General features: G+C 40.5%; 1 protein-coding gene across 5 annotated transcripts in view; it reads right to left on the reverse strand.

Moving 5' to 3' along the window:
* Positions 1-16,778, reverse strand: part of PDE4B (phosphodiesterase 4B) — a 549,769-nt gene that overhangs the window by 60,506 nt on the left and 472,485 nt on the right. The window contains exon 1 of one of the 5 annotated variants that reach the window (XM_066268963.1): positions 4,385-4,401. The exons of the other annotated variants lie outside the window; for them this stretch is intronic. The gene's annotated coding sequence lies outside the window, so the exon portion shown is untranslated. Of the gene's footprint in view, positions 1-4,384; positions 4,402-16,778 lie in introns of those variants that run through there. 5 annotated transcript variants of the gene reach the window in all.

A 16,778-nucleotide genomic window follows, 5' to 3' on the forward strand; every position in this document is an offset into this window, starting at 1 on the left:
AAAACAGGTGGTGACAACAGGACTGAGTATAAGAGTTGAAACTGCTAAGTAATGCTGGAAGAAAAAATCTGTCTCCATATGGAGTAGGGAGGGGTAGGTATCCAACATTGTCACCGAGGTTTCTAACCTTGGAGTGGGACATAAGAGGAGAAGCACCGACAGATAAGAGGGAATTAGGGAAAGAGGGGAGGGCACTGAGCTTGCTGTGATTCCTAGATGGTTGCAAGGATTTGGGGTGGACAATAAGTGGACAGAGCTTCAGGCATGGGTTGCTACAAGGATTACATGCTGGGGGTGGTAAGCATATACTGCATAGCCATGACTTTCCAGGACAGCTGTCCAATTGGCTCTTGGAGAAAGGTTAATAACAAATACTTAAAAGATTCCTCCAGCTTATCTCACCAGCTCTATTCTCTCTTCCACTCCCCCCCCCCCTCTTCATTTCCCCAGTCCCCAGTTGCCACATAGCCAAAGCAAAACTATGAGTGATGTATGTCTTGGATGATTTACAGCTATGTAGGACACAAGCCTGGTATAAGAGATTTCTCTCTACTCAGCATCTGTAAGGAACCAGGCCAAATTCTCTGTAATGGTAAAGACCGTTAAAGCTGGGAGGGGCCTTAGAGACCAATCATATTTAACCCAACTTCTTGGTTTGTAGGCGATGAGACTGAGGTCAGGAAAAGGACATTTTCAAAATCATACAGCCTCCACATATCAGCAGAGATAAATTTCAATTTTTTAGAGAACCTATTGCCACTAAACCGTGCCTCATCTCTGACTGGCAATATTTAAAGTACCATTCAATTAAACTGCTGTTTATTGAATACATAACACAAGTCAGTCCCTATGCTAGGCACCGAGAATACTGAGAAAGGCATTGCCATTGAGGCAATTACAGCTCAGAAAAACTGTTTTGAGAATATGAGTAATTACTTCTCCTTTGGTAGAGGTGTTGGGGAAGGTTTCCAAGAGGAATTTGCACCTAGGCTGGGATTTAAAGGATGAATAGAAGTTTGCTTGGCAGGAGATAGAAAAAGAAGGTAAGTGCAATCTAAGCAAAGAGAATAGCATATATCAAAGTAAAGAGACAACACACTATATAGTACTTGGAATTACTACTAGGGTTTGGTAGTTTTATGGCAGGGTAGAAGAGGAATAGTAGGCAGAGCACTGCTAGAGATTTTTAAAGTATGTGTTGTGGGGGATGGGGTGTGAAAAACATGGCAATGATATCCATAAGGTCCCTAAGTGATGTTCTATAGAGCTTCAGTCAGCATTGGAGATATATGGAGCACAAATCAATAAACTTTTTAAAGAGGGCACTGTATTAATTATTTTAGGATTCTGGGCCATTTGGTCTCTGTTGAAACTAATCAACTCTGCCATTTAAAATATAAAAGCAGCCACAGACAATACATAAATAAACGCATGTGGCCATGTTCCAATAAAACTTTATTTTTGCAAAAACAAGTGGCAAGCCCATGGGCTGTATTTGCCAATCACTGTGATAGAGATATCCTGAAGTCCTGACAATTACTCTTAATACTTGTGGTTGACAGACTAATGCCCCCCCCAGGTGTTTACGCCCTAATCCTTGCAACATGTAGATAGGTTATATGGCAAAGGAGAGTTAAGGTAGCAGATGGGAATAAAGTTGCTACTAAGCTAAACTTGAAACATGAAGATTATTTTGGTTTATCTGGTGGCCACAATGTAGAAGTGTCTTTACATATGGGAGAGGGTGACAGCTGAATGAGTGTCAGAATGATGGAAAGTAAGAAAGATTCAAACAGTCATTTCGGGCTTTGAATATGGAAGAGGGCCAGGAGCCAAAGAATGTAGGCAGCCTCTAGAAGCTGGAAAAAGCAAGGAAGTGGATTTTTCCTCTAGAGACTCCAGAAAGGAATACAGCACTGCCAAAACCTTAATTTGTAATGTTTTAAGCCACAAGTTAGAGTAATTTGTTACAATGGCAATAGCAAATGAATACAATACCCACGTGGGCTAAACCTAAATATTGTGGAGCAATCCAAGCCTAGTCTTCAGGGTTAAAAACTCAGGTTTAACGTCCATTTAAATGCCTTGTTAGATGAAAAGGGTAAGTTTTAAAAAGCTGGGTTTGGACTTGGGGAAACTAGGCAACACTCTCAGGGAGTGTCTGGAATAAGGAGCTGCTTTCATACTGAAAAGGCTTTGTGAATCCCTGATGCAGTGTAAGAGGAATTGAAACAAATTTTCCCTTCAGTTTGTGTTTCTCCAGAAGCTCCCAGAGCTGCACACTTGGGGATTTATGTCTAAGGAAAGAAAAACTCTGTGAGTGATGGTGAAAATGAAAGTCCGAGAGCAGGGCCCCGAACACGGTGCTGAGTGGGGAAGTGGGCTGTCAGAGACCAACCCCTGACGTTCTATTCCGCTGGCACCAGGCCACCCTCTGCCCCCTTGCTGTGCCACTGTCCCATTTACGTCAGGGGGAATACAGTCTGCTGCTTTAAAAGTATGTCATGACGGAAATGAGAGCATGGTGCCGGTGACATCTGACAAAGGTGGGAATATTCCAGAGCCTCGCTTGAACAGCGCTAGCATTCATGTGCTGTTAGGGGTCATCTCAGAGACAGTGGCTGCCAGGCACACTGAGGTGGCTCAGTGGAGGTCAAGGGCTCCCGCCCACGAGCTCTTTCAAACTACCTGTCATGGCTGGGAGCAGAGACCACGGGTTCTAACCTCCCTTCCACACAGCGAACATCTTAAGAGCAAAGACCTCCAGCAGCCCACACATGCCTTCCTTCTACTTCACGGCAGCTGTCACTGCCCAGTGGCTAGCTAATCATTAAGTAAAATCAAGGAGACGGCAAAGGCAGATCTTGTCATAATAATGACAATTCTCACAACAAATCCAGAAAGTACAATTAATTTACAAACCACTCTAACTTATACTGTCTCAAATTATTTTCTTAGGATGCTTTGATACAAGTAGTAGCAAACCCATTTTGCTTATAGAGAGAATGAGTTTCACATACGTGGAGTGACGATTTTATCACTCCACAGCTAGTAGTTCAAGAAGCTGGGGTCTCAACCTAGGTCTTGGGCTTCTGAGGTTGGAGATCAGGTGCATCCAACAACTACCCCACTCCCTCCCTCCTCTTCTTCTGTCCCTTCTAGAAACATCAAGCATCTATGATGTATCAGACAACACTGTAAAAGGTCCCATGGATACAAAATGCACCAAGACAAGGTTCTGGACCTGAAGAAGGTCACACTTAACAGGGAAGCATGTGCTAATTGTGATCCAACCTAATAGTAAGACATTTACTGAGACATCTATGTGCCAGGCATTGTACTAAAGATTTCACACACTATTAGTGTTTATCATGTTAAGAGGTAAGCATTATCTTCCCCATTTGACAGAAACGGAAATGCAGATTTAGGGTCACTCAGTATCTTGTACATTGCAGCCAGAATCCTTATTCTGTCTTGAGTCCCAACCTTATACTCTTAGCCTCTGTGCTGTGCTATCTCAACACAAGCACTAGTGCAGTGATCGGCACTGAGGCAGTGAGAAGATCGGAGAAAGATAAATTGACTGCTCAGTGGAGTGAAAGAAGGAAGCTTTCCTGGGAAGTGGGACATTTGTGTACACTTCAAGTGAATCAGGTCACTTGAAGATAATCTTTAAGCTTGGCCCCTGGTTCTAAAAACAATATGAGAAGAGAACATCCCAGAAATTTATTCCGTTTGAAAAAGAGTTTTCTGAGTAACTACTAGGTATAAAGCATTGTTCATGGAACTCCATGAAAAATCAGATTCAAGCCTGACTCTCTTTTTATTTCTTTATTATTATTTTTTATTTTTGGACTTCTATATTTAGATTTTATTCATTTTTAGAGAGGGAGGGAGGAAGGGAGAGAGAGAGAGAAAGAGAGAGAGAGAGAGAGAGAGAGAGAGAGAGAGAGAGAAAGGGGAGGAGCAGGAAGCATCAACTCCCATATGTGCCTTGACCAGGCAAGCCCAAGGTTTCAAAGCAGCAACCTCAGCATTTCCAGGTCAACACTTTATCCACTGCGCCACCACAGATCAGGCATCAAGCTTGACTCTTAAAGAGATAGCAATCCTTCATTTGTGCTGAAAAAACGGAGGTGAAGCTACCTCTTAAGGGCAGGATGGAGCAGAAGAAAAAGTTCTGAACTGGGAGTTTGGAGATTTTGGTTCTAGTCCCAGGTTTGTCATCAGTTCATGCTGGAAGGGCCCCTCCGCCCCTCTGTGCTCCCCCACTCCTTCAGTTGTGAAGTGGGGGTACTGGAACAGATTATGTTTAAGGGGCTCTTTTAGTGCTGCTGTTCCATTATGCTAAGACTTGTCAAGAAAGGACAGAAAAGGGACTTACCCGAGAGAGCTGGCGGGTGGAAAGGGAGAGAGTAGGTGTCCTCATCAGAAGCCCTCCTAGAAGAGGTACCTTTGTCACCTGAATCTTGCAGGCACCCAGCAGCCACATGATGTGAGCTGCCAGGGTCCCAGGCCTGTTCTCTCCTCTTGGCCTAGCAAGATCATCCCTAAATAATGAAACCACAAAACAGGTGCCTGAAGAGGTCAATGTCTGTTGGATACCTTGAACATCAACAGCAGAAGTGGCTGCTTGAAGCTATTATACTATTATAGCTGTTGTTATTTATAGAATTACGGTAACAGACACTATTTACTGGGAGTATTCTATACACAAAGTGTCATGAAGAATGTCTTAATTACAATGATCTATTCCTGTTGGCAATTGTAAGCAGTGTTCTCTCTGCCCTAGAAGCAAATCATTGGCTTGAGAAGATTAAATAACTTGCTTGGAGTCATAGAGCCATGAATAAGTGGCAGAGCGTGTCCTCTCGTCCTAGACTGACTCCAAAGGCTCAGCTCTTCACCCCCTGTTAAACTCTGCCACAGTCTGTGACGCTGCCAATCTGGGTCCTCTTCCTTCACTTAGACCTGCAATGAGCAACTGAAAAGATATGCAGCCAGTAAGAACCATACTGTCCTCTTACCTTAAAATACGCAAACTGCTTTCTCATTCATCACATCATTTAATTCTCACAGCAGCTGGAGAGCTAGATGGAGCATTACCATCTAGCTCCATCTATTTTATGGAAGAAGAAACTGAGTCTTAAAGTCGACTGAGTAACTGGGGGTTTTCCTAAACCTACTTGCCTTATTAATCATGTACTTGTCTAAACTTCTGACTACTCTGGGACATTATTTGTCAGAACACGGTGTCTTGTGTCTTAAAGCGTATCCAGCTATTTATATTTGCATTTCAGAATGGTTACCATCATAGGGCCTTCCTGGAGGAGAGATATTACCAAATGACAGCTGATGTTTCCTTAAACCTTCTTCCAGGACTAAGTGAATATCATTTCCAAACAACTAGAATAGTTCAGTGAATTGTAGAGATCCAACCCCTCATAATGATACAGTTTTCTTCTTTCAAAATGCTGGTACATTCATTGAACCCCATTCTCTTTACTGAGTTGACAATATATAAATACATGTAAACTGCATAGAACATTTTGAACTTCCTTTTCTAACTATAAGTCTGTATGCAATGCTATAGAGCAGATCATGAAGCACTCTCTTATAAATTTTCTGCACACTATATCTAATGTGATTTTAACATAGCTCTGTATATATCAGAAACATATCCATCAAGTCTCTCCCATTTTCTACCCAAAGAAAGCACATAGAAAAAATGTAAAAACTTTTTTGTTTACCTGCCTCAATCAGACTTTCTTTCCACTAGAGAAAGTGGTAGCAATTCACAGGTTGTATGGTGGTTAAATCAATCAGAACAAGTGCCAGGGGCAACAACAGGGATTAATCTCATAAACATAAATGTCCAGCAAAAGAAACCAGATATTAGAGCACATAAAAATATGATTCAGCTATAGAAAGTTTATAAGAAGCAAAATGAATCTACTGTATTTATGTTTCTCCCATCTAATAACAACTGAAAAGGCCCTACATCAGCAGTATCTCATCTTTCTGCTTCTACTGCCATCTTCCAGAGAAATAGTTTTAAATCCTGTTTCTACCTCCTCTCCAGCCCCTCATTCCTTCAATGTTTATTATTTTCCTTCCTGCTTCTGCTCTCTCTAGTCAATGGCAACTGTTTCCTCTCTCCCAACTTCAGTGGTCTCCTAAATGTAAATTTAGTGATCACTTCTCAGTATTCACTGACCTCTGTCATGTTGGAGTTAGCAACTCTGATCTCTTCATTGGCAATCTCTTTTGCTCCTATCTCTTCAAATGTTATTTTCATTTTGATGGCCCCCAAATCTTTGGTTCTGAACTTTTACTGAAGTGCCACATCTACTTTTCCAACCAACCACTCTATCTTACCACATGATTACTCCATTTCTACAAACTAAACTCATTGTAAGGTAAGATCATCTTATGGAAGAAATGCTGTTCAGGGAAAACAAGATATATATTTTTAAAACTGGTTATTCCACTAACTTGCTGGGTGATCATAGAGAAGTCATTTCCTCTCACTGGATTTCTTCTACATGAAGCCAAGGGACAGGGCATAATCATAATAACTTCTATAGCTCTAAAATTCTATAATGCTATGTTTAAAGAGATAAAGCCATCATTTTCTTCCCACCTACAAACTGCCCTTTCCCCTGACTTTCATGTTTTTATTAATGTTACCACCATTCCCTAGTCATCTGAACTTAAAATCTCTGTTTTACTTCCTATACCTTCGTTTTTTATAATTTCTACAACCCATCACTTGGTAGGCTCCATGGGTTCTAATTCAAAAATATCTATTGCATCCAATCCCATTCTTCCCTTTCTCATTATAAACTACAGTCAAGCCCTCATTTAACTAACCAGATTTTGGCTAATGGTCTTTGATAGTCACTTTTTCATTGGTTTTCATGTTTCGGTCACCAAAAGATTGATTTTCTTCACATGTGGTTCTTATTACAGTAAGTACCAGCTCAAAAATCTTTAACAACTCCCATGACTTATTAAATACATCCAAACACCTTCATTTAGTGTTTAGAGTTCTTTATAGTCCAAGTCTAACATCTGATACTTTCTTCCTTTACTTATTTTGTGCTACAACCACAGGGGTGGATTTGTTACCCAAATAAGTCCTGTTATTTTCAGCTCCCTCACCTAGTCTGTGCTGTTTTCTCTGTCTGGATGATGTTCTCTATAATATCATGTTGTAATCCCTTGAAATCCATGCCATCAATCAAGACCCAAGTCAGATATTAACTTCTACGTACTTGAAGACTTCCTGGATTCCCACAGCAGAAAGCCATCTCCTCTGCTCAGAATGCCAGTGCCTTTGCAGTCCTCTGCAGTGACCATTTATCATGCTCTAAGCTGATTTAAAATGACTTAGATGTGCTCATTTTTCTTATTATCTGGAGGGCAGTGGAGCTGTTCCCTGTGTACCCAGAACAGTTCTTCTATTGCAAGCTTGCAATAGAAGAGGGATAAAAACATGAATAAAAGTACTTAATGCTGTACCTAGTGCATGATAAAATAAATGTCAAAAGGAACATGCCCTTAAGGAGTTGTTAGGGAGACAAATTACTATCCAATGAGATAATTAGAAAACTAAGATTTTCTGAAATATCAGCACCAAATTGAAATATTTCTGCATTAGATTCAGATTTTATTCTGGGTCAGCTCCAAGTAACGAAGATATTAGACACAAATCATCACGGGCCATTATTTCCTACGAGTAAAGTGTAGAGTTGTCAGATATAGCCAAAAACAAACGAACAAAAGACCAAGACATCCAGTTAAATTTAAATCTTTTTATGCAACAATTAGTTCTTATACTAAAAAAAATTACATATTTGAAATTCAAATTTACTGGGCATCCTATATGTTATCTCACAGTCCTAAATATGGGGACAGTTCTCAATCATCTTACTTTCTACTCCAGAATTCTCTGTTCAGTAGCATTTTCAGAAAAAGAAAAGAAAACCGTGCTGGTCCCTCAGCTCTTAATTCTTTTCCCTTAGATCTTTGCACTCAGGTTTCAGCTCAATGAGAATAGGCCCCAGGGGCCCTGCTGGACTCTGTCTAAAGTAGCACCTCGTTGTCCTCCAGCCCTGTCTCCAGTCACTCCTTATCTCATTAGCTTGTTTTCTTTTCATTATCTGCAATTACCTTCTTCACTCTTTTGGGCTCACGTTTATTGTCTGTCTCTCTTTGTCACTGGAATGTGATATTCAAAGAGAAGAGTCTTTACTGTCCTGTTCACAGCTATATCCCCAGCATCTACAACAATGCTTGCCAGATGAAACACTTAAATAACCAAATAATACAGTAGGTGCTAAAAACAATTTTTTTTTGACCAAATGGCTAAGGGGATCCAAGAGGGGAATAAAAACATTGAATATGGGTTAGTGTGGTCAGCAAAGGCTTCTTAGAGGAGTGGGATTTTAATAGTTTTCAAGCTGTGGTTTGGAGGGAGGAACATTTTCAGGCTGTACATGTTCCTGCCCCCCGCCCCCACTTCACAGGGCCTATTGCAACATAGGGCGAGAGATGAGCAGATGTTTCATGTCAGAAGGCTTTGCAGAGAATTCTGATACAACCCCTTTAAGTCCATTGAAGAACATCAACCAATAAGAATGGGTGGGATTATTTAAAAAGATGAAAAATATCAATTAATAGCTTAAAAAAGAATGGGTAAATCTGATTAAATAGAAAGCATTTAGAATGGTATTAGTAGTACAGAACAATGTGAGGTGAGCACCAAAAGAAGAAAATGAACAGTAAGTGTTGGGGGTAGGAAAGTGCTGCTCAGATCAGACTCGAGAGTAAAAGAGTTTGTGCCTCAGCCTATGGACAATGGAGAACAAAGGAAGGCTTTTCAGAAGGAAGTGAAATCATGAAAATAAGAATTGATAACTATAACTATTGCCAAACACAGCCTACTGCTTATTTTTGTATATAAAGTTTTATTGGAACATGGCCATGCCTATTTGTTTATATGCTATGTCGACTTTTACTGGAAGTTCAGTACAATACCTATAATGTTTATCTTTTATAAAGCGATGTAAAGCTCTACATGCTGTTAAAGATTCTGCCATTGCAGAAATAGCCTCACTGCCAAGGCTCAGTGAAATCATTTTATATGATGATGACATTCAACATACATTAATTCCTAAATACTTTTATAGAAACCTGTAAATACAAGTATAAGGTTAAGTGCTGGGTTTTATATTTCTATGACTTGTGACTCTTAGGTCTTGTTAATCATCTATTATATATACCATATTCCATCTCTATGTGAATCTGATAATATATAACAGTCATATTATAGGGTCTTCTAACTCACAAAAAATAGGAAGATATAATTATAAACAACCACGTACAAATTTAGGTCTATTCCCAGAAACTGATATCTGACAGAGGACTGGCATGAAGCTTGGTTCCCAGCAATAGCACTAGACATAAGAGCAGGCTGGGTGTCATGGCTAAGCTTTCCAGTAACTCCAAAAATATCTGCTCTTACCTCTTTCCCTATTTAGGTACACAGACACTAACTTCCATTCATGTTACACTTCTAGTCTTCTCCAAACTCCAAGTCTTACTTCTGGGAATAATCTAACATTCTATGTAGATGGCCAGAGTTTGCTTTCCTGAGAGCCTCCTTCTGGAAAGTGTACTGTCTTAGATGGCTTTAAAACAGCTTTCAATCTCCTCTTAACCCTCATAGTAACGTGGAAGCAAAACTTCCTGGTTACAGTAAATCGTGCAGCATGGATTCAAGAAATATTTATTCAGAATCTGTCATGGTATTGGACTTACAATGGTGAAAAAATAACCACTAGTGAATGACTTGTGGTTTTAGTGCCTAGATGGAATTATATTCCAATATGTGGTAAGGATAGTGCAATGGTAGTCACTGGGTGTCACAAAAACCTATAGGATGGTCACTTAACAAAGTCATGAAGACCTGTTGGAAGAAATGGTACCCAAGTGATAAACTGAAGGAGTTACATAAATGAAGAAGAGGATGGAGGAAGGGAGCCAAAAGAAGAGAAGTTCTGAAGGCCCAGAAAGAACAGAGTACCAGATTCTCATGTTAACAGTCTGTTATAATTGGTTGCTGATTATCTGAGTATAGCTACAAAGCTTTAAGGTAGATTCTAATCAGGCTTTGGTGTGTTGCTCAAGAAAGCAAGGACTTTGGCTTCTATTCTACTTTCATATTGCCATTACAATTTGTGTGTGTGTGAACTCTGGCCATCACTTCACCTTTTAGGACATCAATTTTCTCATTTGTCGAATGGGGTTTATACCTGCCCTCACAAGAATTTGCAGGGATCCAACACACAAAGTGTGGGAAAGTGCCCTGCAATCTCCATAATGCAAGGATTATTAATCTAATTCCTGCCACCACCCAGGCCACTCCCTGTTTCCTCCCTCGTTGCCCATTCAGATTTGCTCAGCAAATGTAAGCTAATTTTAATGTCATCAGCTGACAATAAATCAAAAAGGGTGATCCAGAGTCAAACGACCAGTTTTTAAATTCTCCCAGACCACATCACAGTCCATGTTGTAGTAACAGATAACAATAAGATGACCATCAGGGAAATTTACAAAACTGGGAAATTCTTTTTGCTTTTCTTGAATTTGAACAGGGAAGGGCCTCAGGAATGTTACTTGGTGAGGGAGAGATGCTAAGAGGGGCTGGTTTGTGGATGAACTATGCATTTCCATTGTTTCCTATCTCTAAAGCCAATGAGTCCCTTCCACTTCAGGCCCTTTTCAAGTCCTGCAAAAACCAGTACAGAGGCAGTGAACTGCAATCTGGAAGCAGTTGGGCTTTCCCTGTTTTTACCCAGAGCTTCTGTGTCTTAATACCTCTCTGCTTTTAGGCTTATTCTAATTTAAAGTCATATGGGAGGCCAGTGGCCACTCTCCAGACAAAGTTAATCCATTGGATGAGCAGTAAACTCCAAGCTTTAGAATGAACATTCTCTTGTGTTCTCAAAACCCAGTGAACATGGTCCTTGTGTTTCTCTCATCACAAAGTCATTCCTTAGGAGAAGTTCAGCAACAATCACAGCAAGAAAAAAGTCCCTGGAACTCCCATGGGTGTAAAAATCGAACCAGTCATTTGGGAAAGGAATTAAATTATGCCCCTGGGGAAGAAAGGCTATGGAATATTGGTAGAATCTTGATAGAATTGTGACCTGGTTATAGGCGGTATTTAAAATAAACTTTTAACATTTTCATTTCATTGTTATTATTCCATCATGAGGTCACACTTATGTGTTTGCAAAAAAATTCTTTATTTAATCCCTTCATTGTTTTTTTTTGTTGTTGTTTTTGTTTTTTTTTGTATTTTTCTGAAGCTGGAAATGGGGAGAGACAGTCAGACAGACTCCCGCATGCGCCCGACTGGGATCCACCCAGCACGCCCACCAGGGGCAACGCTCTGCCCACCAGGGGGCGATGCTCTGCCCCTCTGGGGAGTCGCTCTGCCGCGACCGGAGCCACTCCAGCGCCTGGGGCAGAGGTCAAGGAGCCATCCCCAGCGCCCGGGCCATCCCTGCTCCAATGGAGCCTTGGCTGCGGGAGGGGAAGAGAGAGACAGAGAGGAAGGAGGGGGGGGTGGAGAAGCAAATGGGCACTTCTCCCATGTGCCCTGGCCGGGAATCAAACCCGGGTCCCCTGCACGCCAGGCCGACGCTCCACCGCTGAGCCAACCGGCCAGGGCCTCCCTTCATTGTTTTTAAAAATTATGAGTAGCCAACCTGGCGTAATTAAAAAAAAAAAAAAAAAAAAAAAAAGGAGCATTGTCCTAGTGGCAAGATCAGGGATCCAGCCCCAGCTCTCGCACTCACTTGTGGTGAGGGTTCTGACACGTCCCTGAAACCTCGCCAGGGCTCAGCTAACTCCTCTGAAACACAGAGATAATAGTACAAGTCTTCTAAACGTCAGGATCAAATGGAGCTAGGATGAGAGCCACAAAGAGAATGTGAAAGTGATTTGAAGATCGTGATCTCTCTGACTTGGTCTCCCAGAGTCCAGACCTCCTGCCTCACCAGGAATACATCAGACCCTCAGGAAATACATTCTGGTCAAATGAAGAAGCTCCAAGTTGGATTCTCAAAATAATGGGGGAAAAAAATGTGTCCTTAAATTATTAAAATGTACCAATTGACAAAAACCTGCTTGTTCCATGTTGGCTGTTGGGTAAATGGGGCAGCCACGTGAGGCATAAAAAAATACTCATGTGTCCACTCATGAGCTAACAAACACCTTTCTTCAGAGTGTTTAGGGAGATGCTAATCACACATGCACATGCACACTGACTCTCCTTTACTAAGGAGAAAATAAGACCTATTAGTAGTAGTAATAGCATGATTTTCAGAGCTCATGCACGTAAATATTATTTATCAGTACTGCCATGTTTGGGTGATTATTTTCAGATTTCATTCTGGGTTAAGTCCAAGTAACTGGATGATAATAGATACAAATTACCCTGGGCCACTTTTTCATATGAATAAAATGTAGAGTTGTCAGATTTAGCCAAAAACAAACAAACAAACAAACAAAATGGGACGTTAAGTTAAATTTAAATGTCAGATAAACAATTTTCCTAGTTCTTATACAACAATTAGTTCGTATACTAAAAAAAATTTTCTTGTTATATGTTGGAAATTCAAATTTCAAGAATGTTAGAAGACCAGAGACTAGTCCATTTTAAAATAATACATTTGAGGCCCTGGCCAATTGGCTCAGAGGTAGAGTGTCAGCCCGGTGTGTGGAAGTCCCGGGTTTGATTCCCAGGCAGGGCACACAGGAGAAGTGCCCATCTGCTTCTCCACCCTTCCCCTCTCCTTTCTCTCTATCTCTCTTTCCCCCTCCCACAGTAAGGCTCCATTGAAGCAAAGTTGGCCCAGGCACTGAGGATGGCTCTATGGCCTCTGCCTCAGGTGCTAGAATGGCTCTGGCCGCAATGGAGTGATGCTCCAGATGGGCAGAGCATCGCCCCCTGGTGGGCATGCCGGGTGGATCCTGGTTGGGTGCATGCGGGAGTCTGTCTGACTGCCTCCCTGCTTCTAACTTCAGAAAAATACAAAAATATAAAAGAAAAAAGAAGAAGAAGAAAAGAATACATTTGAAATGGGGCTGTATACCAAGTGACTAGCAACTGTGATTGCCCAATCCAGCCAGGGTAGAGAGAGCACTTTGGTATAGAGTCACTTTCATAATAGAACAAAGGTCCTCTGAGAAACCAAAAACGTAAAGCAGGGTAAAGACTTTATGAGTGTAGGGTTTGTATCTAATTTATCTTAATAGTAAACAGCTATACTCACACTGTAAGCATCTTAATCAATGTTTGATAAATGTATCAATGAATGAGTGCCTGGGGAATGGAAGGAGTTCTGGATATGGAGTCAGATGTAGATGGTAACCCACAGTGTCAATCAGCTATGTAAGCATGAGAAAGTCATTCCAAATCTCTGTGTCTCACATATGAAATGAGAGGGTTGGTTAAATCAGCAGCCCACATTTGATAAAATGCAGCAAACTGACTAATCTCTGAGCTGATAGATGGTGCCACAGTTGCCACTGCACCTTTAGAATGATTTTCAGGTTTCTTGGTGATCAAGAAGAAGTAAATCCAACCAGTAGTGATATCCCTGGCTGCAGTCTGAGTGTTACCAGGTGCCCAGAACTAACATGGTAATATTTCTTAGAAAATGAATTCAACGGAGCTGTTGGCTTTAGCCAGCCACTCTGTTGATGTAGGATGAACCTGTCAACTTTAAGAATAAAGTAAGACCCTTGAAAGTCTTCTCACATGGCTGAAGATAAAGGAACACTAAAGAGAAGACATTTCTTCTGGATGCCTGTGTTTGTGCAATAGACCAAGTGTCCCCAATATGCATGTGGTTGGATTTAAATATGTATGCCTTTATTATTTTATATTATAGCATGTTATTTTTCCTTGTGATATCTTCATCCTGCAATCAAATTCTTTATTATTAAGACGTACTAGAGGCCTGAATAGTGTGAACATAATGCTTTCTGCTGCATTAAAGGTGTTCAAATCTATGTAAAAGACCTTCCAGGTTACAGTGATGCTTTCAATAGTGACGTTCCTGGCAGAAGGCTGAGAGGAAGACATCTCAAAGTCCACTGTGTGAAGCCTTTCCCCAGTTTGTTGGGGAAGGTTTGTAAGTCAGAAATCTAAAAATGTCAGGTGCAACATTTACTTGACTGGTTACATATAGGTTTAACTGATACATTCTGAGATTGTGTGGTTAGTGGAAAGATTACACATTTTGAAGGTTTAGATTCATATTGGACTCTGTTCCATAAGAATTGAATGACTTTGGACAGGTGACTGAATCTATTTATTTTTATCGAGCAGTAGTATATTTATTTTTTAAATGGATGCAATAATCTTACCCCTAGTTTCAGTGTGAGGATATAAAACAAACCTGTGAAACACCTAGCACATAGTAGGGGCTCCATAAATGTTAACCCTTCTGTTTTATCTAGAAAGCTCTGCCTTTCTGTGGTCTGTGGTCTAGTTTGGCCTCATCACTGAACCAACTGAGACCTATTAGGTAGTTAGACAAACTTCCCCTTCTCCTGATCCCACTTGCCAAAAGGTATTCTTTCCCCCAAAATATACTCTTCCTCCCATTTTCAAAATTTTAATAAAAGAGCCCCACTCATCCTGGTATGACTGTGAATCTTAAGTTTGAGAACAAGTCAGTGAGAGAATAAATGTATATTATTATATTGCCTATTCATGAACTTAGTAAGAGAGATGAGATTCATATAGTGTCATAGAATTTACCATTCTATTTTTACCATTTTATTTTTATTTATTCTCTTTTATTTGTATTTTGACAGAGACAGAGAGAGAGAGATACAGATAGGGACAGAAAAACAGGAAAGAAGAGAGATGAGAAGCATCAATTCTTCGTTGTGGCACCTTAGTTGTTCATTGATTGCTTTTTTATATGTGCCTTGATGGGGGGAGGGCTACATACAGCAGAGCAAGTGACCCCTTGCTTAAGCCAGTGACCTTGGGCTTCAAGTCAGTGACCCTGGGCTCAAGCCAGTGACCATGGGGTCATGTCTACAATCCTACGCTCAAGCCAGCGACCCCATGCTCAAGCTGGTGAGCCTGTGCTCAAGCCAGCAACTTCAGGGTTTTGAACCTGGGTCCTCTGCATCCTAGTCCAACACTCTATCCACTGCACCACTGCCTGGTCAGACTCTTTTCAATCTTATTGCTTGGATAAATTATAAAAATAAAGCAATACCATCATTTTACTTGTCTTAGTTTGTGGAAAAGTTTGAGGCCTGCTTTATAAAATTTGTTTCTTTGTTTTGTTTTTCTGGTAGGAATGTACTATTGAGAGATGTCGGTAAGCTGATGAAATTCAAAAAAGTTTAAAACAATGCCTACATTATGTGGTAGAACAAGTTACTTATAAAAGTACAAAAATGGGAAAGGCCCAAAATGAAACCTGGGAATACAAACATCCATTCATGGAATGAGAAACAGTAAAGGGCATTAGGTAATAATGGATTTTCCATCCTAATGGATCTTACATAAGGTCTTTGTGAAGAAAGGGAGTAAAACAACTCTAGTACACTGAGAAATTCGTTATTTTCCACCCAAGACCCTGAATCAGAATCTGTGTGAGTCTACCTAATATTCAGTGAATGGTGATATGGTTAACAGATGCATAACAACAACAAAAAACTGACAAAGGAAGAAAAAAGAATCAAATGCCCATTTGTGGCAACTCAAAAATAGAACTGAAAAATCTCCACAAAAATCAAACATCCTTGAAATGACTGAACTGAATTTTGGCCTAACAGCTTGAAATACAGCATTCTTTAAGAAGAATGTCAGAACCTGGAAGTGTTGCCTCACAGGTCAGAGCCCAACTTTAACAGAGAAGTTATAAGGAATAATTATGCATATCATGCATACTTCAAGGAAACCTGTGGTAAACTCAACAAGAAATTTATATATATTAGAGCTGTTGGGAATTATTGAGGGCCCATTTTGAGCAATATATTTATTTATACAACAAATACATGCCAACCAAACTTCTAAGTTCATGAAAATGGACCAAAGTAACAAAAATTCCTGCCCTCATGGAAATTATATTCCATTAACTTACAATATCTACACAATCCTAACTACAGCAATAAGGGATCATTACTATTTTGCTGATGAGGAAACTGAGATTTCAAAAAATTGAGTAACTTGCCTAAGGTTACAGAGGAACTGATTAGCCAGAATTCAAATCTAGTTCTGTGCAGCTCCAAAGCCTGAGTTCTTACCTACTTGCTACACTAGCTCCTATGATTTTTTTTTTTTATTTATTCATTTTAGAGAGGAGAGGGAGAGACAGAGAGAGAGAGAGAGAGAGAGAGAGAGAGAGAGAGAGGAGAGACAGAGAGAGAGAAGGGGGAGGAGCAGGAAGCATCAACCCCCATATGTGCCTTGACCAGGCAAGCCCAGGGTTTCGAACCGGCGACCTCAGCATTTCCAGGTCGACGCTTTATCCACTGCGCCACCACAGGTCAGGCTAGCTCCTATGATTAACAGAGGAATTTTGATGAGGGGCACCATGTCTACTCAATGTCTACACAAAGTATGCTTTCCATAAGAGCATGCTTTCTTGTTTGCAGTAAACAGAACTTAACTATGCTTTCTTGTTTGCAGTAAACAGAACTTAACAAAGAGGTAGCTACTTGATACTAAG

Source organism: Saccopteryx bilineata, chromosome 3 (genome assembly GCF_036850765.1).
Source record: "Saccopteryx bilineata isolate mSacBil1 chromosome 3, mSacBil1_pri_phased_curated, whole genome shotgun sequence".
In the NCBI taxonomy this organism is placed as follows: Eukaryota; Metazoa; Chordata; class Mammalia; order Chiroptera; family Emballonuridae; genus Saccopteryx; species Saccopteryx bilineata.